The 23621-nt window shown below is 41.8% G+C and overlaps 1 long non-coding RNA gene across 1 annotated transcript in view; it reads right to left on the reverse strand.

Annotated features, from left to right (window-relative positions):
- The window catches only part of LOC110345228 (uncharacterized), a 106748-nt gene that overhangs the window by 58289 nt on the left and 24838 nt on the right, over positions 1-23621 (reverse strand). The window contains exons 2-3 of the long non-coding RNA XR_002388416.2: positions 8370-8504; positions 7315-7483 (exon numbers count right to left, since the gene is read on the reverse strand). This is a non-coding gene — a long non-coding RNA (uncharacterized LOC110345228). The remainder of the gene's footprint in view (positions 1-7314; positions 7484-8369; positions 8505-23621) is intronic.

Raw genomic sequence — 23621 nt, forward strand, 5'->3', positions numbered from 1 at the left:
ACTTCTCATTCCAACATTATTTCTATCTGTCCTTGTTCACCTATACCAGAGAATCATCACTTCTCATCCAAAGGCTGATGGAGGTTTTCAAATGTGTGGTTCAGTGCCCGATACCTCAAGCATTCAATAATTTGTGTCGTTAGTATTCACCAGGAAGGCACAGTGCATGTCATGATGAGAGAATTTGGTAGGATTCCATATAATTTTCTTGTTAATCTTTACCTGAATCTTTGGTCCCTGTTTTTCTATTCACCACAGAACTTTCTTGGCCTTTCTCATTTTCCTTCTTCCTGACAGGCCCTCTACCTTTCATTCACACAGTGGCTTCTTCTCCGGGAATTACCAAAGAAACAGAACCCCTCCGCGTGCATTCTCTTAACTCCCTTCCCTGCCACACTGTCTGGTCTGGCCCATCCTTCTCACTCCACTTCCCTGCCGGCCACCTCCAGGGTCGACAGGATGGCCTTTCCCTGTTACACAGGAGTTCATACTGATTCCCCCTAAAACCTGCTGCTTTGGTCAGAACGTGCCCTCTACATGCTCGAAAGCATATGGTGATGGCACACAGAGGTGATTAGGGTGAGATAAGGTCACAAGGGTGGCCCCCAGGAAGGGATTCAAAATTTTCTAAGAGAAGAAACACCTAAGCTGTACCTGGCTGTGTCTCTCCATGTGATGCCCATCATAAGAGGCTCACACCAGAGGCCAAGCAGATATTCATTGCTCTTGAACATCTTGCCCTCCAGAACCATGAGCCACAGACACATCTACTCTTTATAAATTACAGTCTCTGGTGTTTTGTTACAGTAATGAAACATGGGCTAAGCTACCTGGCTTCAATATTCCTCTCTTTTATCATAAATCTCTCCCTCTTTGGGGACCCTTGTCCTTATCCCCTAGCCATACCCAGAGCTACCCCTCCTACAAAAAGTCCAGAAACACACTGACCACAAGCACAAGGGCAGAAATCTACAGTCCTGCTTCTCCCTGGGGTCATTACCCTGGCTCTGTCCCATAATCTATAATGGAATTTTTTTCCAGAACTTGTGATTGAACACAAGGCCATCCCGACTTATATCCCCAGCCCTTTGTAAACTTTTTTTTTTTTAATTTTGAGATATGGTCTGAGATGCTCAGTTTCTAGGTCTGGGCTCCAACTTGCATCCCTCCTGTGTTAGCTTCCAGAATGCTGGGATTCTGGCCATGCACCATCGCACTCGGCCCTGTAATGGGAATTCGTGCCAGCTACAAGTGGAGACTTCCATCTACGCACTTTCCACGTGCCTCCTCAGCCCATCGGAACCAGTGTTGTTTGTACCACTGCTCTCCAGGGGTCAGCTGCTAAAGATATTTTCCCCCCGATCTTCTCAAACAATAAATCTGAAGCGACAGACATGATTCCCCACTTATTACTAAAACTTTCTTCCTCCCCCCCTTTTTTTTTGGTACTGGGGATCGAACTTGGGACCTTTTTTTGGTACTGCGGGTCGAACTCAGGATCGAACTCAGGCAGGTGATGGAACCACTGAGCTAAATCCTCGGCCCTCTTCCTCCCTTTTTTATATCCCTACTCTTCCCTCCCCTCTCTCTGGCCACTGTCAAACCATTCTGCCAGGCTTCTCGGCATAATCTTAAATCTACTAATAAAACAATCAACAAAAACAACAATAATCAAATGTCTGTGTCTACAGTTATTGGAAGCGTAGATGAATGGTACCCAGTAGAACTTTCTACAATAATGGTGAAAAATATATATACATCTGTGTGCTGTCCAAGATGGTGGCTACCATCTTTAGGTCTTAAAATATGACTCATGTTACTAAAGAACCAAATTTTTAATTTAATTTTAATTACTCAATTTATGTAACCACATAAGGATAGTGGCAACCAAGTTTGATAGCCAGATCTAGAAAATGCCTTAGCATTTTTAGAGATAGCTACTTCACACTATCTGTTCTCCCAATAGAACCCCTATGTATTATGGGTGGTAATGTACCAAATTATAACAGAACTACATATCCAGGCTATATTTTTGAGCCTTTCACTGAGAGATCAATGAGATGTAAAGAATAGTTACTGGGTAGATCTTATAGGAAAACTAAAGGGTGCCTAATTAGCTAGCAGATATTCTTTGTCCCCTTCTCTCCTTTTCTTCTTTCCTTAAACTTGTATGTGATGGCTGGAGCACTAACAGATATCTTGTGACATGAAGCAAACATCTGGGCAGAAACTGTACACTACTATATATGACAGAGAAAAGAGCTAAAGGAGCAAAGTCTGTAACAACAATGCAGAGTTACCTGACCAGCCTTGACATACAGCCTGGCTTTAGGATCTATGAGAGAAAACCTCTTCCCTGAGTCACTGTTATTTCAGGTCTCTGTCATTAATGGTTCAGTAACTGGTACCAGAAGTGGTCACAAGTAACATACTTCAAAGCAACTGGAATCCAGAAAGAATTATCTAATTTGATTGGTTTTGAAAATAGTTAAGTTCTAGTCAGCTCTGGAGAGTGGGACACAGAACTATGGAGTTGAATGTTCTTCCAACTATACTGGAGAATTTAAAAAAATAACAGAAATAACAGATAGGCTTAAGGTTTTAAATTCTTGATATAAACTTAGAAAATTTCAGTTATTTAATCACAAAGCCAACATAGCCAAAAAACAGATATGGGGCACCTTAAGTTGAAGTCATACTCTTAGCAGAACTCACAAGAAAATCTCATGAAACAAGAAGGACTCCAAAAATCTTACTGCAGACATTAAGTCTGATTACTCTGAACTCATACATCTTACTGACCTCCCTGGCTCTGCTAGCAGAAGCAGAAATTCCTTCCCAATCTGATGAAATGGATCTCACTTTGCTTAAGAACCATGTAATTAGATCTTCTATGAGGAGCCCAATATCTTCCTGCCCCACCCTCTGAACTGGTTCCATAGGTTGCAGACCCCAATGCAGAAAGACAATTCCGAGGTTCTTGTTTAAAAGTTGTTGAGAATTTCAAGCAGTGACAACAGAGAACAATACCAAGTGTGAGACCTTTCTGAACAGGAGGCTTGGCATGACTGAATTGGTCACCGGCCCACGACATTGGCTCTGCCCACCCTACCTCCAGAGCTATTATTAGAGTAACCACACATGAGGCTTATCACAAAACCACTCTTGGAAAAAGGTTAATATACCAAAACAATTTTAGTATTTTGCTAATTTATATTGGCTAAACCCGAGGGACTGTATGGTAGGAATGGATATTTAGTGTCTCTCCTAAACTACAGAGGAGGAAATCTAATTTTAGATTGCACAGAATTTATTATGCATTTGAAAGAGCTTCTATATTTAATGTGCTGACTAGTTCAAGCAAGTGAGAATGATTCTAAATGTTTGTTCAGTTACTTAAAATCTGGACTCCATAGTATGATGCTAGATTAAATTGAGGTGCCAGAAATTCCTAGGTATAATTTAGATAAAATAACTCAAAGTGTCATAGAGATTAGGCTCAAGCTATAACCTAGTCACCTAGTCCCTAATTTGGCACCTGAGAAGACCTGCAACTTTGTTTTTGAAAATGTTGAATGTTGGCATCCTTGAAAAGCACTAAGGTAGGTAGCATCCTCTGAAGGTCAGACATGAATGTAGTAGATGTTCCCTTAAAGTGGGTCCCTGAGCTCTATGTGGATAGTGGGGACCTGGAGTATAAAGGCCATGTAATGGCCTCACTTGAGATAGATATTTCATAAAGATCTCAATCTCTTCCTGCACCACCCTCAGAAGCAAAGTGGGTACATTATCTGTAACAGGAAGCATGGCCAAAGAGATCAACCAAATGATTGATCATGCAGTTCCCAGGGATGAATAGATGGACCTCTTACTGAGCACCAGATTCGACTCATCTCTATAACTAAAATCAATCAATCAATCAATCAATCTACATCTGGTAAATAGAAGTCTAATTTGAGTCATTTCATAGAAGAGTACTAGTCCTTCAACTGATTCCAAGACCAAGATAATTCACAGTTCCCTTGATTAAAGACAGGCCAAGGTCTGGTCAGATCCCTTGAAGGCCCCACTGTAACATTAAAACATGTCACTAATATTCCTAGACTTGTGCAAAAGAGCTACAGATGGAAATGTACAGCAAAGCAAGGGAATCCTAAAGTCTCTGTGAGATCACTGCTACTGCTGCTGAACTATCACCAAGACAAGAGTCAGAGGTGATGCTAATGGGGGTCTGATAGTAAGTTATACTGTGCCACAAGTCCATCTCACATTAAGTCTTGGCAAGCCATTTATGGGGTTACTTTCCCCAGCTCCTAAGAGTTGGGACAAACATTCTTGGCAAATACATTGACTCCTTGAACCATGGGGCTAAGGATACTATGTTAGGAAAAGTCAAAAAGAAACCCTGAAATTTCTACTTTTTAGTACTGCTGAAACAGATAAATAATAAAACATAAATCAGGAGAATAGGGGCTGGGTTTGTAGCTCACTGGTAGAGGCCATGTTTAGCACATACAAGGTCCTGGGCTCAATGAAAGTAAGGAAGGGGAGGGAGGGGAGAGCATCTCCCCCCAAACAAAAGAGCAACAAGAAATTATAAAAGAGAATCAAAAGTTCTGGAGTTAAAAAGTACAACAACTGAAATGAAAACTTACAAGGATTCAACAGTAGATTTGAATGGGCAGAATTAAGATCAGTGAATTTGAATATTAGTCAATTGGGATTAATTATTCAGGCAGAAACAGATAAATAAAAAAGAATGAGGAGGGCCGGGGATTTAGCTCAGTGGTTCAGCTGCCTGCCTCACAAGCACAAGGACACAAGTTCGATCCCCGGTACCAAAAAAAAAAAAAAAGAATGAGGAAAAATGAACAGAGCCCAAGAGACTTGTAGGACACCATCAAGCACATCAACGCATACACAATGAGAGTCCCAGAAAGACAGCAGAAAAACAAAAGGCCAGAAAGTAGGTAAGTGGTTGTCAGGTGCTGAAGGTGAATGGGAACTGGGTTCAGGATATCCTTTGGAGTGATAAAACGTTCTGGAATTAGATAATGGTGATTGTTTGCATATTGGTGTGAATGTGAACCAAAAACATTTAATTCCACACTTTAAGGAAGTTAAAATAGTGATTTTTGTTATGTAAATTTCATTGCAATTTTTAAAAATCTGTTTCTCCTATTTCTTCATTCTGAACAACACCGAATACAATTCATTCAACACTCCAATTCACCCAGCACCTGGCAGCTTTGCTTATATCATTCCCTCTGCCTTTTGCCTTGGCCTCCCTTTGTCTACCTCCACTAAGAAAACTTCTCTCATATGTCAGAATCTTGCTCAAAATTTATCCTGATTCTATTCTCCATAGCAAATGTTGTAGTTCTTTACAATTGTATAGTTTGGAAATAAGCAGCTATAGAGAAGCCTTGGGTATCCAGTCTATGCCAACTGGAAAGTTTTACTATGTATCTTTTAAAACAAAATTGTAGTAAAAGATATAATACATTAAGATGGTTAAAATGGTAAGATTTTAAAGGAAACAGTTCAATGGTGTTAAGTATACTCACACCATTTTGAAACAACTGTCATCCAAATCTTGTTGAGTGAAGGGATTGTGACCTCCTAATTGGAATGGATCACTCCCCTCTCTGGGACCCTGTAGCATCTTGGGGATACACTCATTCTACCACTGACCACATTTCCTTCTGAGTAGCTCTTGTGTCTGTCCCCTCACTGCTTTGCAAGTTTCCTCAGGTCAGAGCTGTGGCCAGCACAGTGTGACAATAACTAAATGCTTGGGGAAGAAAGAACAAAGAAGTGAAGAGGGCAGCATCCTGTACCAGGTTCCCAGCACCATAAGAACTGGAGATATGAAGGGAAGGAGCCAAAGAATAACTTCACCACTCAGCCTTCTTCTTTCTTGGATCCTGGTTTCCCATCTTGCCTTGGCCCTGGCCAACAGCAAGGCTGTTAGTTCTGTGTGTTTTGGGTCCTCTTAGTTGCTGGTCTCAAAGAAAATCCCACCTCTAAACAGTGTCTTCCATGGCTACATCCCACAGCAACTGAACTGCCATGATCTGAAGCTATTTGTTCTGTGTATAAAGACCCAGCCTCTTTCTAGCTCCTACCTTTCCTGGAGTATAGGACCATACAAAACATCCTTGAAGAATACCATTAGCTTCCCATCTCATCCAATCAACCCACAAAGCAAGCAGTGTGGCAAAGGCACTTCTTGGTTGCACAGACTGTATTTATCTATGGAGGGAGTTTAAAAGGCTCCTTGCTTTTCTTTCCCACCCAACCCTCTTTCTGCCAACCCCTTGGTATCTACAGAGCTGGCTGGCATCGGCTCCCGGTTCTGCACATTACCAAAGGGATAAAACTGGATGGTGTGGGGGTTTCTTTAGCTTTTGCTAAAGGCTCAAGGGAGAAGGAAAAAAAAAAGGAATTAAAATGAAATTTTTGACTATCTGGGTTTTAAAAATGAATCCCAATTTCCATTAAAGGACCACGAGCTGCTGCATCACTCTGTCCCTGTGAGATGAGTCTCATTGCCAATTGGCTAGGCACAAACCCCATGATCTGGCATTTGTTTCTTCCTGTCCAATAAAATGGGAAAATTTAAACCAGATTTAGAAATGTCCTTTCCTTTCATTAAAAACATTTCTTAATTGTGTAGCTGGATATTCTGGGAGTGGACTTCAATATTTCTGAACCTTTGGATGCTGTAAACAAGGGCAAAACTGTCACCGTGGAAGTGCCAGGCATTTATATAATGTAACTCTGAACTCATGGTTCTCCACTTTGGCTGCCCATTAGGAACAACTGAGAGATATAAATAAAAGGGTACCTGCAAGTGACCCCTTCCTACTGAAGTGGGGCTCCAGCATCAGTGTTCAATACAGTTTAAAAAGCCAAAAAATGCAAAAACAAAACACCTTCCACATGATGATAATACGCAGCCAGGACTGAGAAATCACTGCTCTGAGGGTAAAAGAGGTCATTTCTCTTTGGAGAAAATACTTTACTCTGTGGCATATTATTCTGGGGACTCCCTTGGTAAGAAGATGTAAGTTGAGGTACTTGGAGAGGCTCCATGTCTAAGCTGTTCCAAATGTAGATACTTTAGATCAATATACAGCTCTATCTTACTATGTAATAAATTGCCACAAACTTGGTGGCTTAAAAAAGCACACACTTATTGCCCTACTAATGTTATAGGCAGGACCTGGGAAGGGCCTGGGGGGAGGGGCTCTCTGCTCCAGGGTCTGTCACTGGCTGCAAGAACAGTGTTGGCCAAGGCTGCAGTCTTACCTGAAGGCTCAACTGGGAAGGCTCCATCCTGAAGCTCACACGATTGCTGTCAGGAATCCGTTTCCTGTGGGTTGTGGAACACAAACCCCCAGTGCCTTGCCAAGTGGGCCCCTCCGCCATGGCTGCCTGCTTCACCAAACACGTGAGCCAAGAGGACAGAGGAGAAAGTCTACAAGTGAGACAGAAGGTACAATCTGATGTCACCTCTTCATGGAAGTGACCTCCCAGCACCTTTACAACATGCTGTTATTAGCAGGTCAGAGTTCCTACCCCACCAAAGAGGGAGTTGCTATACAGTACACAAGGACATGAGTATCAGGAGCTGGGAAACCTGGGGCACCATCACAGAGTCAGCAAGCCTCAGCTAAGCTCTGATAACTCAGTTTACTAATATGAAAGCATCTCCCGTGGGAAGAATGGTACATTCTCCCAATACACGGTTATCGTATCTCTACTATTTCCTTACCACCTCCACTAGTGTCTGCATCTTTTTATAAAGGACAATTGGCAACTCTGAAGGGAACTGCAAGTCACAAGAACACTGATAAGTCACCTATTGTGGGCTTGATCTATTCCAGCACTCAGCAAGGAGCTGAGAAGACTCAATTATAAGTGCAGAGAATTGCAGGGTCAGAAGCTCGAAAAACTCTGTGGACCAACTCCAATCTCTGTTCAATCCCTTCTTTAGAGACCACTCTGTCTTAGTCAGTTTTTACTGGTATAACAGAATACCATGGGCCAGGAGGCACAAACAACAAATATTTATTTGTTACAGTTCTGGCCAGTAGGAGCCTCAAGTCAAGGGACTAGCAGGTTAGGTGGCTGCGAAGGCCACTTCCTGGTTTGCCACCAGCCACCTGCTCATGCGTCCTCACACGACAGAGAGAGGCAGCAGTCGCTCTTGTTTCTACCTAGAAGGGCACTGACGCCAATGTGACGGCTCCACCCTCACGATCTAATTCCCTCCCAAAGGCTCCACCTTCAAATGCCGCCCAACTTGGGATTAAGGTTTCATATATGCATCGGGGGGAACTCATACACGAGGTCCATAGCACCTTCTCTCTGCTGGTTCTCCAGGCTCCAGCAAGAAATGTCCAACGATGGGAAGAATGCTTCACGAGCAAAAGGCCATCACTGAGAAGCTACCGCACAGTGCGGGGTTTTACTCTTGCTCAGCAGAAATGTTTTCTCTGTGAAGGCAGAGAGGTGATCCATCAGCAAATTTAAAATCAATCAGCCAATCAATTGATCGATCCTTTTTATATCTATATTACTTTCAACACTGCCCCTGAAAATGGATTAAGGGGACTGATTTTTTTACAGTTGCTCAAGTGCTTGGATATTTTCCAAAGGGAAGCTTTCCCTAAATCCCACATTGTCATTTACCAGCTGTGTTGAAAACTGGTTTTCTTTTTGTGATTTTGCTTTTGATTCCTCAAGGCAGTTACTTTCATTACAGTTAATAACTCAGGCCCAAGTGTTTAGTTTGGAAGAGGCAAGCAGTTGCAAATCACTAGGCGGCCCAGCCCAAGGCCAAGTGGAAAGTTTTTCTAAGCATCAATTCCAGGGAGGGGCCAGCCTGGTTCTTCCACGGCTTTCATCCAGGTAACCACATCAACATCCCAGAGGCATGAGCCTTCAGATCCACCCAGTATCCTTCGTGCCAGGCATATATGCCGCAGGGGACTTCAGAGAGGGAAGCAACACATCGTTTTAAGAGAAAACAATTTTTAAAATTTCATCCTTTTTTTTTTTTCTTGTTTTGATCACGAGCATTGGTGATGGTGAGTAGAACACCTGCCTGGCCTTCCCTACAGAAGTTTCCCTCCATCTGTCCTTCAACCCAGACAGCCTTCTGAGGCTGGACCCCAGTGGCCCCTCGGGCCCACACCAGCACTGACAGCCCACTAGTGACATGTGGCAGGGTCACTGATGAGGGTGGGGCTGGGAAAGCCAGGATGGCTTTCAGCTCGGGAAAATACGGAAAGACGGGAGGAGCCTCCCACAGCCCTAACTCCCACTGTGCAGCGTCCCTCTCTGCTTAAATATTCCCATGTCACCCACGTTATCTGTGCTCAGCCTAGGCGGGTCACTGGTCACTTTACCACTTTACCTCTGCAGCGGAACTAGAAGGACTGGATCACTGCTCTTTATTTTAGGGAACATTATAACTCAACTGTTAGAACACAGAAAACAACTACACAGCGTTTCACAGAGAACCGTCGATATCTCTGAGAAAAAAGCTCTATTCCCAACTCATTTTGGCCACTTTTGTGTTAGATACCAAGTGCCAGTGGGTGGTCAGCGTCATTTCATAGCTTTTAAATAATCCAATTTTGGTGACATTTTGGGCGTGAGGAGTCACCATCTCCTTTTTCCTGGAAGCTTAAACGGGAAACATTTAACCTCTCCCTTCTCTGCTTTTCATTTCCCTACAAAGTGATGATCGGGACATACAGATGTTTCCAGTGCTTCATCACACTAACCTTTTAGTGAGAGACAGACTTTTAAAAATCTCACCAAAAAGAGGCATAAACAGTATTTCAAAAGAGAAACAAACTCTAGCGCCTCCCTGTATATATTACACAACACCAGGACTCAGACCTCTCTCACAGTGGGGGAAGTTAGAAGGGTCGTCTTCACGCTCCTGCCTCTCCCACTGGCTAATTCACGTGCACAAATCAATCTCCTTCAGAACTCTTAAGTTCAAAGTGTCCACCATTTCAATTTTCCCTCGGGCTTTTTCTATTATTTTAATGCCTGCTTTCTTAACTGGACCCACTGTATCCTATCTTTCCATAGACTTGGAGAATAGAGATCTTGGGACATTTCTGGCTTCCTCCTTAGCAGGAGTTCTCACTCTGGGCTTTCTGATAGAAGCTGGATACATGTTACATTCCCAGAACTCTCCAGTGTGTTGGATTGGAACATAAAAATAGCCTTCTCCACTGCAGGGGACAGATTCTGATTAGAATTCTTACATTCTTTCTCAATTTCATTTTCCATGTAAGGGACTAGATTTAAAACGAGGCAGTTGGCATACAGCCACCTGGTTTTTCAGCTTGCTGGCCATGACATCTCATGAGAACAAAAATGTTTACAGAAATCTTCTGCTTTGGGGGCTTAGCAGGAGGTTGGAGTGGATTCGTCCATCTCTGGCCCATGGTCTTACTAACGAGGTTGCATATGCCACGGTGCTCAGCAGTTAATGCAAATGGCAGCCTGCATCCAGTGGGGCTTGGAAATCTGCCACGTAGTTTGCTTCTACACTTCCTGATAATTGTTCCCTGTGCTCTCTTTATTCTTCATTTATTTATTTGGTGGTGCTAGAGATGGACCCCAGGTCCTGGCACGCACTGGGCAAGAGCTCTGTTACTGAGCTACTTCCCAGCCCTCCTGTGCTGTCCTTAAAAACCTATTCTTCTTGGGCTGAGTCTAATGAGGCTGCCTCCAGCCCACTCTTGGCGGTTCAGTTAGCCCACTCTAAGCCATGATGTGTCAGAGACCCCTCATCACATTCTCCAACATAGGTTTATTGAGCATCTACTATGTGCTTGACACTGTGCTAGTTCTGGCTGCTGCTGATGAACAAGACAATACTTCTTTCCAACATGGAGTTAAATTCTCTCTCCAATGGGGGAGAAAAACAATGAACACAAACTAATGATTACGGGTACTTTGAATGAAGCCAAGAACACGAAAGTCAAAAAGATACAGTGGGGGTGGAGACTCAGGGACGAGACCCACTTAAGACAGGATGTCACAGAAGGTCTTTCTGACGAGGTGACTTTTAAAGTGGGACCTGAAAAATCAGGAGTCAGAGGGAGCCTAAAAATATATAGGACCCCTCAAGAAAAGAACCGTGGTGATCAACCACCATGTCTATGGAGACCGAACTCTGTGCTTGCCTCCCGTTCCTGCTCCAATACCTCTGCCCCACCCTCTCCCACCCACCTACATCCAGCAGGACAAAAGAACTTCAGGGGGAGAAAGGAGCAAGTGGTGGTCCCGCCAAGGCAAGGACAGCTAGCAACAGCACACTCTGCATTGCTGTGGACAGCCCCTCATGTCCTCAGACTTGATCTTGCCCTTATGTTCTACACTCTCATACCCAGTTGCACACACAACATCTCCACGTGGTTGTGTAATAGGCATCTCAAACTTAGCAAGCTGAAACACAGCTTCTGGCTTGAGCCTCCCTTTCCCTCAGCAAATGGCACCAACATCTACCCAGTTGCACAAGCCAAAAATAGTCATCCTTTATTCTTTTCTTTATTCATCCCCTTCATGCAATATACCAGCACTCCCTGCTAACTCGATCACTGAAATGCATCCAGAATCCACACACTTTGCTCCCACTCCAAGGTCACCAACAGGGTCCAAGCCCCCAGTCCTACTGCAACAACTTCCTTTGTATTTTTTGACTTCCATTACTGCCTTCCTCATGAGTCATTTTCCACAGTTTAACCGCAGCCATCCCTCTTAGACCCATCCTGGACCACTCCCCTTTCTCCTGACACTCCACCTTCTTACTACTTTCCAGTTACACTGGCCTTTCTGTTCCTTGGCTACCGAGGCCCATCCAGCCTCAGGGCCTTTGCATGTGATAATCTTTCTGCCTAGAGCCTTTTCTTCCAGATCTTTGCAAAGTCGCCTTCTCCTTTAAAATTTGGAAGGCTTTCCCTGCACACTCTAATTCATTACCTAGCTAACTGTATTACTTTACTCATAGCATCTGTCCTCTCCCCTGTTACAATCATTTCCAGAGTCGTGCCTGAATTGGACACTGCTACAATGCAGAGGACTGTAATATTGATTATGCCCAAGGCAAGCTGTAAAGAGTTAACCCCACAATTGGCTTGTTTATAGAAGTGAATCTGGCAGAAGCCTACCAGCCTAGGTCAGAGTAACTCACACCCGTTCCCACAACTAAAACCTTCAGACTAGAAGGACAATGTTCCAATTACAATCATGTATTTTGTCTATTCTATTCCTAATTTGAGAATGCTTTTTCTTGTCCTTTATGAGCCTTGTTTACATTAACAACACTAAAGTACATTCCCAGAGGACTTCGATGCTAGGCTAACTACACTGTATCCTCCTTTCCCAAAATAACCAAGGCGGTAGAAGTTTGGGGCTGCGGCAAAGTATTATAGTTAGCCATGCCCAAAGTACATCATCGAAAAGCAACTAAAGAGATCTCTATATTTGCAACAAAGTCTTTAGACTATAAGCACCCACAAACTTAAGACAAAACAAACAAACAAAGACAATAAAAATATGGAAGAAAAGGCAACAAAATGCCTCCCAAAACCCCCAACTCCCCCAAGCTAATCACGGGAGCCCCATGGGGCAGACTAATATAAGCCACACACTTAAATTACTCAAAAGTGTAGCAGAGGAGGTTAGAAAAAAGCTCAAAGAGATAGTCAGTGGGATTAGAAAAGATATAACTAACAATATGGAAGTAATAACCAAAAAGATGCAGGAGCTCTCAGAAGAAAACTAATAGAAAACTAGATGAGCTAAACAAAATGATACAAAACATGAATGATAAGTTTATCAAGTAATTAGAATCCATGAAAAGATTTTAATCAGAAATCCAGGAGATTAAAAATCATATTAAAAGTACGGGCAGCAGGACTGACCAATGAGAGGACAGACTTTCAGAACCACAAGACAATGATACCTTCAAAGACCAACTACTCAAAGACACCTTAAAAAAAAAAGAGAGAAAAAAACTGATCCAACATCTGCTAGATGCTGCAAAGACTTATTCAAGAATAATTGGAATAAGTGAAAAATCAGAAGAAGAAAACACAAATGGCATAAAAAAATCTTCACAGAAACAATGGCAGAAAACTCCCCAAATATAGGGAAAGAAATAAGCATACAGATAAGTGAGGTCTATAGAACACCAAATAACCACAACCAAAAGAGAACCTCTCCATGCCATGTTCTACTCAAAATTCCAGAAGTTCATCACAGGGACAAAATCTTTAAAGGTGTTAGAGAAATGCAACAAATCACATACAAAGGTAAACCCATTAGAACCACAGCCCACTTCTCTCTGGAAACCTTAAAGGCCAGGAAGGCTTGGAATGAAGTGTTTCAGGCCCTGAAAGATAACAACTTCCACCCCCAATCTATGTATACTGCAAAACCCTCCTCTAAAACTGATGGAGAAATAAGGTATTTCCTCAAGAAATTCATGACCACCAAACCAGCATTACAAAAAATTCAAAAGGAGACAATGAAGTCACCAACATCAATAAGTCAAAAAGAATAAATATACCTGTCAGGATGAGCAGCTAATAAGCAAAAGTGGAAACATGAGGAAAGCAGCCATGGAAACATAATGCAATGACAAGAATAATTCAATACCTCTCAGCAATAACTCTCAATGTGAAAGTTCTCAGTTGCCCATCAAAAGACATAGACTGGCAGAATGGATCAAGAAAGAAAACCTAACAATATGCAGTATACAGGAAACACATTTAATTCAAAAGGATACAGATTAAAAACCAAACGATGGAAAACAATATTCCATGGATCAAGAACCCAGAAAAAACTAGGAATTGGTATTCTAATTTCAGACAAAGTGGATTTCAAGCTAAAACTGATCAGAAGAGACAAAGAAGGTCATGACATATCGGTTAGGGGAACAATTCTACCGGAAGAGTTAATAATTATAAACATATATGCACGAAATAATGGGACATCCAAGTTCATAAAACAAATACTAACAGACACGAAAAATCAGATAAACACCAATCTTCCCAAAAGAGTTAAAGACATCATACCACAATGATGTATGCACACCCATGTTGATAATAGCACAATTCATAACAGCTAAATCTTGGAAACAGCCTATATGTCCATTTTTAAAATGTGGTATTTATACACAATGGAGTACTACTCTGTCATAAAGAAGGGTAAACTTGAGCCATTTGTAGGAAAATAGGTGCACCTTTGAGACAATAATGTTCGGTGAACTCAGATACACATGCGTAAATATCACATGGTTTCTCTTATATGAACACCACCCCTCCTCTCTCTCTATATATATATGTATAACATACACACACACACACACACACACACACACACACACACACACATATAACTGAAAGATAGCTAATAGGAAAAAAGAGAAAGAAAAAAGGGCACTGTAATCCAGTGCAGACAATGTATTTAAAAGTGTACCTTGATTTAGTTCAACTGTCTCACATGCTGTATGTGTTCTTTGGTGTATTAGTCTCATTTTCAATCTGTATATATGATAATTAACTTTATAAGGTCTTACAAGATAAATAGCTCTGATTCTGGGAAAAAAAAGGGTGGAGGAAGGGGGGAAGAAAAGGAATTGAAATGTGTTATATGCGCGTTACCAATCGTGTAGAGTGAATGTAATCATTATGTACTGCAAACATGACTGATACAAGTAAAAAAAAATAGAAAGAAAAAAAGAAGAAATTAGCTCCGTGGGCACACAGCCCTGTCTGCTGTTTCCTACCGTGTTGTCCAGATGATGGGTCCTTCCTACCTAAAACAGTTTCTGGCTCACAGGAGGTGTTCTTACTTATTTGTTGGGTAAATGCATAAATGAGGAAAACATAGTATGAAATATTGCTATAAAGGTCTTAAAATACATATGAAGAAACCATGATAATCCTCCTTTTCACAGATGAAGAAATGGAGTCAGAGACCTAAAGATATAAAGTAAAAATCACATAACTACTATATGGTGAAGGTGGGATTGAGATCCAAAATTTCTGACTCTTCTTCATGTCTTTTTTCTTTTTAAAAGTATTTTAAAAATTTTTAATCATTTTGAGTTGTAAATTACATATCATAAAAGGAACTCATTTTAAGTACATAGTTTGATGAGTTTTGATAAATGTGTATACCAATGTAACTATCACCGAGTTATAAAATAAGATACAGAGTATTTTATCACCTCAAAAAGTGTCTTCCTGTCCTTTTGCAGTTCACCCCATCATCCTGGACACCAAACAGTCAGACACCAGACAGTCACTGGTCATCTTTCTACTGGTATGTTACTGGTATGTGTCCTTCTTTGTGTGTGTGTGTGTGTGTGTGTGTGTGTGTGTGTGTGTGTGTGTGTGTAAGAGGGAGAGAGAGAATGTGCGCATGCACCCAGAAAACTTCTCACTACCAAGGTGTATGGCCTCTCCATATTTTAGGCTTCTCATTTGTAATACACAGATGATTGTAATAAAGCATGTTCCTCATGAATATACCCTACAACACTTGATGTGTATTAATAGTGTTTAAGATAATATTTGCTATTGTACTTGTCTGCTTGGGATGCCATAACAAAATACCACAGACTGTAATGTGAACAGCAAACTCATTTTCTCATGGTTCAGGAGGCCGGGAGACCAGATCAAGGGGCTGGCAGATTCTATTCTTGATGAGGGCTCGCTTTCTGGCTCACAGATAGCCAGCATCTCATTGTGTCCTCACATGCTCTTTCTCAGGGCATAAGCAGAGAGTGAGGGAGCACTCTGCTGTCTCCTCTTTTTATAAAGATATCCTCCTGTAAACCTCATCTAACCCTGATTACCTGCCGAAGCCCCTGTCTCCCCATAGGATCACCTTGCGGGGAGGGCTTCAGTTCAATATGAATGCTGGGAGAGGGGCGCATTTCAGCCCACACAGCTATTATTATCACTAATAAATTTCAGAGCTGAGATTTGCCCCCAGAACCCCCAAGAGCTTGCTCCTTCCATTACCCCAGTCTTCATCTGTGCCTACCGAAGCCATCAGAATGATGTAGTGAGCATGGGAAGGTGTGTGTTCTTTTTTGTACAAGTGGTGACTTTCCAGTAGCCCTGCATTGTGGTTGTCTCATCTCAGTTGAAGAGGAAAGGTCAAGCAGAGCAGTAGAAAGGGCAGGGCATTAGAGTCAGACAACCCTTGTGTTAGGCAGCTCCCCATCACTGTAACAAAACACCTGAGATAATTAGGAAGAGAAAAAGGCTGTTTTGGATCACAATTTTGGAGGCTCCAGTTCAAGACTGAGTCGCCCCATCGCTCTGGGCCCGACAAGGCAGCACATCATGGTGGGTGTGCATGGCAGAGCAAAACCACTCGTCTTATGAACCAGGAAGTAAAGAGAGGAGGAAGAAGAGAGGGTGAGGGTCCGACAATCCCCCTCAAAGGCACCAATGACTCAAGGACTTTCCACTAGACCCTACTTCCCAAAGATTCTATCATCTCCCATCAGCACTGCCCTGGGGACAAAGCCTTTACTACATGGGCCTTTGGGGGACACCCATCCAAACCACAGGGGCCTTGGGATGGACTATGAAAAGGAATAATGACAGCTGCCCACAGCATTGCACTGGGGCCTGCAAGGTCATGTATGGAAAGAACCTTCCACAGTTCTACCCTTTAGTGGCTACTTGACTCTTGGTGCTTGCGGGTGCTTTACATGGGTACCCTTCCACTGAGGCTCTGCTCACAATCTGTGTCTCATTTACTGACTACAAATCCATCAAAAAACCACTCTTATAGTCCCCTCACTCTTCTTCAGCTTCCATATGTTACTATTTCTGCAAGATTATTCCAATGAACCTAGATGGTCAGAAGTTTATAAAGTGGAGAACTTACCCCAAAGCCACAAAACAATGCCTTTTATTGGTTTAATTATCTTTAAAAGCAAGGCAATACAGCACCAGTGGAAAGAGCATACCCCTAAAATCCCATTTCTTCTCTCAGGAGATGTGGTTTCCTCATAGAACTGAGCTTTGCATCCCAGGGAGGAAACTCATCCTGAAGAGAAGGTCTCAGGAAGCTTCCCCTTTTCACTATTACAATGGCGCCCAGATGTCAATTACTTAATTTAAAAATGCAACATCTCATGAGTGGCCAATTTCAAGGCATTCAGAGAACTAAATGCACTTTCTGAAGACACACTTCCCCAGGCATCAGCGAGCTCTTGGGAGACATCTGGTCCTTTTTAAAACTAAAGCTAAATTAAAAGTTTCAAGTCCTAATTTAGGGCAGCTGGCCTTCTTTCAGAGTGCCAAGCAGGTCTTCTCCTAAAGCAGTACTGTGAGTGGAGAAAGAAAAGATGGAGTAATGGCAGCATGGTTCTACTCCCCTGTTATTAAAAAGATTTCAGTACCTCTGAAGAGTGGCACTCTGATTGTTGGGAACTTGTCATATGAATATTGAACCATGCCTAATGGCTCTGACCCTTGAGGACCAAAGTGAGGTCATGGGTCATTATTTACTCTGCACCAGGTTGCTTTTCCTACGTTGTCTTATTGAAATTTTACAACTGGCCTGAAGTAAGAATTTTGCAAATATAGAATGGGGCACCATATTTTAAAGGAGAAAAACACAGGTCAGAAAAATTAACTGCCCCCACTCACATAGCTAGTAAGTTATGAAGCTAGGTTTGTAAACCAGATCTATCTGATTCCAAAGGATTTTTTCTCTCAGCCATCAGCTAATATAAATATTAATAAGAGTGGCTATTTGGGGAGTCTTCACTAGGTGTTAAGGGATTACAATACATACTCTAGGTAGGTAGAGGGTCCCACATGTTGGAAGACTGGACATGAAGCACTTTAGAAAATGGGAAGGAACTGGGCTATATCACTTAAAGTCTCCTAGAAAAGCTTCATTTCTAGTTGATTTCCCTTAAGACTCTGAGAAACTCATTAGGCACATAACTGTAAGGGTCCTGCCACCCTCAGTAAAATTCCATTTAGTCATCCAAACATTTTAGTAAAGGGCACTAGCAAACTGATGGTGGAAAGTTGGAGAAATCCATACAGAGCTTGTTAAGGCGGTGAGCAAAAATTAATAACATTGAATGTTTTATGTGAGAAGCAGTTACCTGCTAAGTTGACAGAAACAAACTAAATATATATAGCAATGAAGCTACCTCAGTTAGGATTCTTTGGTCACAAGTGACAGAAAACAACTGAACTTTAAGCAAATAAATGAAGGGTATGGTGGGGGGACTGAGATTAGTTTTGTTCTATCCATGTAGTTAGGGTTTAGTTTTACTGAAGTTCCATTCACAACTTGAGAGTAAAATAATGAAAGCCATTTTAATATGAGAAAGCCAGTGTCACCCCATTATAGCTAACTATCGAAGTTATCACACCAGCACATACAATCTAGAGATGCTTCCATATTATATTCCTCAGCACATCGTTCCACAAATATAAATTCCAGCCCTGAGAGTTAGTCAGGGGTTCACTGAGCTGAGCATCAGCAATGAGAAATAGCTGCTTCCCAGGGGATGACTTCACTGAAGAGCAAGAATGCTATTAGTGCTTTAAAAAAGAGAAGAAAAAGATGAGTTGGAGGTCAATTGAGGAGGCTAATCTAGTTCCTATTATTTAGTTTCTATCTTTGATAATACTAGCCATTGAAAATACACTGTAGCAATGGTGGTAAACCTATGGCATGTGTGCTGCTGTGGGTTGTTTTATCACTAAAAGCTCTAAAAGCTTTGCCATCACCACACTATAGCCTTCTTCTTTTTTTTTCTTTAGCATTACATGAAAATGCAGAGAAGGAAAATTTTTTTCTCTTTTTCAGTGTGAGGAACCAAACCTAGGTCCTAGTGCATGCTAGGCAAGCATTCTACCACTGCACTGCATACTCAGGCCTAAGAAGGAAAATTTTTACTTGAATGTCTGCAGATTTAACAACACCTGTTTATGACCCCTCACTTTCAGTTCTCTGTACTTTGACTCAAAGCTGACTATCAGGGACAGGCTTTGTCTATCTGGATGTTCTCCCTCTCCTTGGTGACTGGAGCCAAGGCCCCACTCCATTTCAAGAGGAAATATGCAACCTCCTTCCTTTCTTTCCTCTTACTTTATTTGTTGAACCATTATTTCTGCAGTTGATTCTATAGCCATCTCCACCACCACCCACCCCAGCAAGCAAACAAAAATCCTACAATTTCACAAGATGACATCCAGTCCTGCCTCCAGCCAAGCTTAGTGTCAGGTATTGTTTTCCTTTGATTGATGGAACTCACACTCTAGAGTTGAATTCTGTCAGGGTTTTGTTCAGTCTGACTTTGAGACAAATGCTATGGTTTTGTGGCCAGGAACTAATATCTCTTCCTCCCATGCTGCTACTTCTTGCTCCTGTACCATAGGAAAAGTAGAGAGATAACAATGCACTACACATTGGAAGGCTAACGTCTACTCCTACCTCATCCAGAACAATCTATTCTGAGCTCTGTCCTCCTATATCGTGCAGAGGCAATGAGGGCTTCTATTTCCATCTTTCATGAGCAACAAATTGTAGGAGAAACACATACACAAATGCACTCCTACACACATGTGCACGTGCATGTGTACACACACACACATACACACACACACACACTGCTTGAGAAGAACTAGATTCTACTTTTAATTTCCTTTCAAACTTTCCCTGGGATCTTGGAAGAGTCACTTCAACTCTGAGCCTGGTTTCTTTATCTTAAAATGAATAGGTTGGAACAGAAGATCCATAAGGCTTTTTCCAGCATAAGCAGAGTTTGACTGATGTAAAATTTCACATGAAAAGTAAAATTAAATTTTCCAACTCTCATAGACAAACAGGAAAGAAGCTAGCATTAGAACCAGGGAAGGTAGCTTAATAATATATTTTTTTTAAATCCCAAACACCTACTATAAAAATAACCCGAGAATGAGTCCTTCCATCCTAGCCTAAGATAGTAGTGAAGATTTCTAGCCTTAAAATTTCATTTAGTCTCAGCTGTTTGCTCACATCCTATTGTGTTGGAAGCAGCTCATATGGGCTTTGTGAGAGCTGATTGTATGCATCGCCTCCCAATTCTGTGTGACTTCATATTCTCAGCTTCAAACTAGTCATACTTATACCATAAAAGTAAACAAATGCTACAAATAATGTTTATTTTTCTCTGGTGTAGAGCTGGTTGACCAGCTCACCATGGCTCTCAAAGCATTATTTATTTTGATGGTAAATGTTACATGTCAATTGGACTTGGCCATAGGGTAGTCAGATAGTTGGCTAAATATTATTTCTGGGTGTATCTCTGAGTCTGTTTCTAAAAAAGATTAGTATTTGAATTGGTATACTGAGTCAAGCTGATGGCCTCCTCATTATGAGTGGGAATCATTCTATTAGGCAGGCAAGTTACAAAATACCAGGCAGTTAGAGAGGCACTGGGACCAAGATGGAATCAGGATGACCAGGTGTTTGTCAGGTAAACAGGAGCCTGAGGTCAAGAGTTTATAAGAACAAAATGGACAATTAAGACTGTGAGTGTAACAAGTCAGGTAACAAGCAAGGTGATGGATGACCACTATGGTAACTTCTGCCCCTATCTATCTGGAAAACATTTGTTTTTCCTCTTCACTTTGTTCTTATAATAAATAACTTAGAAAGGATAAGAGGCCAAGAGGCACCTGTAGACATATGCTTGCGATGTGCCTTGACTCCCAATAGGTCCATTTCTAATTTAAATAAATTTGCCTTAATCCTATTGGCTGACCTTAGTTTTCTGCAGAGTGGTCTGAAAACTGATCATTTTCCAGTATAAAAACTCCTAGACCAAGAGTCCCCTCCAAACTATTGGGAGCTATTTTTCTCTTCTTAAAAACATTCCTCCTGTCTATCTCCTTTGTCCTTGACTTCATTCTTCAATTTTGTGAGACACGGACTGATATTATGCCATTGTATTTCTTGGTGCGCAAGGTGGGGCTATGAAAGTTTAAGATCCCATTTGGTGAGCTTTTCATATTTTGTTTACAGTATGTCCTTTCCTTACACACCTACTATCTTTGCTAACCATGATTACTTTAGACAAATGGTAGATTTACTTTGGGGGCTTGGGTTGGCCACTCTCATTCATGGTTTGTGGCAATTGTCAATCTCAGAATGCATTTTCTGTGGCACTAGCATGAGGGCAGAATAAAAAATCCTTGAAACAACTAACTGCTATACTAGACCTGTTACCAAACCTTGAAAACTCATCTTGTCTTCCCAACCTCTGTATAGTAAAGGAATATCAGAGTTGCATGGGACAAAACAAAAGAGGGTTGCGGAAGAGGTTCTAGGGAAACACCATGTGAAAAGAGCGTGCTGGTAGGAGTGGACAGTCAGGTCCACCACTTCCTGGGGCACTACAGGCTGCAGCCACTTGCACTGGCAGTGTGGAGGCTGGGGGCCACCCCAGCCATCAATAGCTATACAAGCTGAACTGATAACTTCACTGCCCTTATTGTTTTTCAGAATGGGAAACTGGAAGTCTACTTCAAATTCCCTCACTTCCTTGGAAAGCGTTCTTAAGAACTGGAACTCTTTTGGTCCCCAGACTTGAATGAAGCACCACTTAGTCTTTTTCTTCACTTTATACATGGCTTGAGTATACCATGGATAGAGAAAATTTGAAGTCAAAGGAAAGTATTAGCTATAATACCATTCTTAAGTTAGATTTATTCTGTAAAAGAGAGGGAAAATGATCTGAAGATCCATATGTGCAGGCATTCTTTGCATTAAGAGATAACCCTGAACTATGTTTGAAATGTGGGTACTACCCAGGGAAAACAGTGTCCTCCCAGGATGTCACTAAGACTGACGTTCCACCAGACCCCATCTGTCTTATTCTGAACCCCCTGCATCACACTGGACCAAACACCGAAAGGAATTACTGTATGTCTCCTCCAGGAAGTAAGAGGAGAGTTTGGCTCTGTAAGAGTCCATGTTCCATTCCCCCTCACTGATTTAAACAGATTAAGCAGGATTTAGGAGTGTTTTCTGATGACCCTAACAAGTATATTGACATTCTTAGCGGCCTTACATAGTCTTTTGATTTGACAGGGAAGGATGTAATGCTGCTCTTAAATCAGATTCTATCCTCTAGTAAAAGAGAGGCTGCTGTGCAGGTGGATATAATTTTTGGAGATGAACAACATCTTATCACTATAGAAGGATGAGGACCAGAAGAGCAAAGGGCAAATGGGTCCTTCTCTACAGATAATCAGGCTATTCCTGGGGAATATCCTCATTGGGATCCTGATACAGAGGGAGATGACTGGGTACAAAGACATTTCCTGGCTTGCAATCCTGAGGTTTAAGAAGAAAAAGGTCAAAACTCATCAATTACTCCAAGCTGTCAACTATTACTCAGGGAAGCAAGGAAAACTCCTTGGCATTTTTAGATTGCTTAAAGGAAGCTCTAACTAAATATAGTTCTCTGTCTCCTGACTCAGTAGAAAGGCAAGTCATCCCTAAAGATAAATTTATTACTCAGGTAGCCTCTGATATTAAGAGAAAGTTAGAGAAGAAGGTTTTTGCTCCTGACAGCTTACTAGATGTCTTGGTAAGAGTCACCACTTTGGTCTTTTACAACCAAGACTGAGTGAAGGCCAAGGAAAGAAACCAGAGACCAGCAAAAAGCAGCTACCCTTGTAGCCGCCCTTCAAGGGACTACTCTTGAGTGTGATTCCTGCCAACACAACATCAACTTGTCCCAGCTATGGCTGCAGAGAGCCAGGGCACTTCAAGTGGGACTGTGACAAGGGTTACTGTCATAAAAAGGCACATCCAGTCTGTAATGGGGATCACTGGAAGTCAGACTGCCCCAGAAATAAAGGTCTCCAGGGTCAAACCCATCTTACCAGCTGGCCCAACAGGACAGAGGGACACTTATCATAGTCTCTCTTGAACTGGACTGCCATCTCCAGTGATAAACCCCAGGTAATCATAACTATTAATGGAAAAGAAATCAGCCTCCTGCTAGATATTGGTGCTAGACTTTCAGTCCTCTTCTCCAGTTCTGGCCCCACTTCATCAAACAGTAGAACTATAAAAGGCCCAACTGGGAAGGCTTTAGTTAGGTACATTTCACTGCCCCTTAGTTGCAGCTGGGATTAATTTTTATTCTCACATGTCTTTTTTATGCCTGAGAGTTCTGTTCCCCTCTTAAATGAGATATTCTGTCCTATTTAAATACCCTCACTTAATACATCCTAACTTGGCCTTTTGCCCTTCCCTGGTGGAGACAGAGAGATAAATGCTAAGGTATGGGCAATACAGAGAAAACTAGGAACAGCAATAGGCATAAGCACTGTGAAGATCCACCTCAAAGAATCCACTTCTTTCCCTCAGCAAAAGCAATATCCATTAAGATTGGGGGGTAGAAAAGGGCTACAGCTTATTAATAATTTAAAGGCACATGGTCTTCTTAAATCTTGTAATAGTCCCTGAAACATCCCAATTCTGGGAGTCCAAACACCCAATGGAGAATGGAGATTAGTTCAAGATCTCCA

The sequence above is a fragment of the Heterocephalus glaber genome, unplaced genomic scaffold (genome assembly GCF_053883595.1).
Source record: "Heterocephalus glaber isolate CG9 unplaced genomic scaffold, H.glaber_assembly_v1.0 deba00000738, whole genome shotgun sequence".
In the NCBI taxonomy this organism is placed as follows: Eukaryota; Metazoa; Chordata; class Mammalia; order Rodentia; family Bathyergidae; genus Heterocephalus; species Heterocephalus glaber.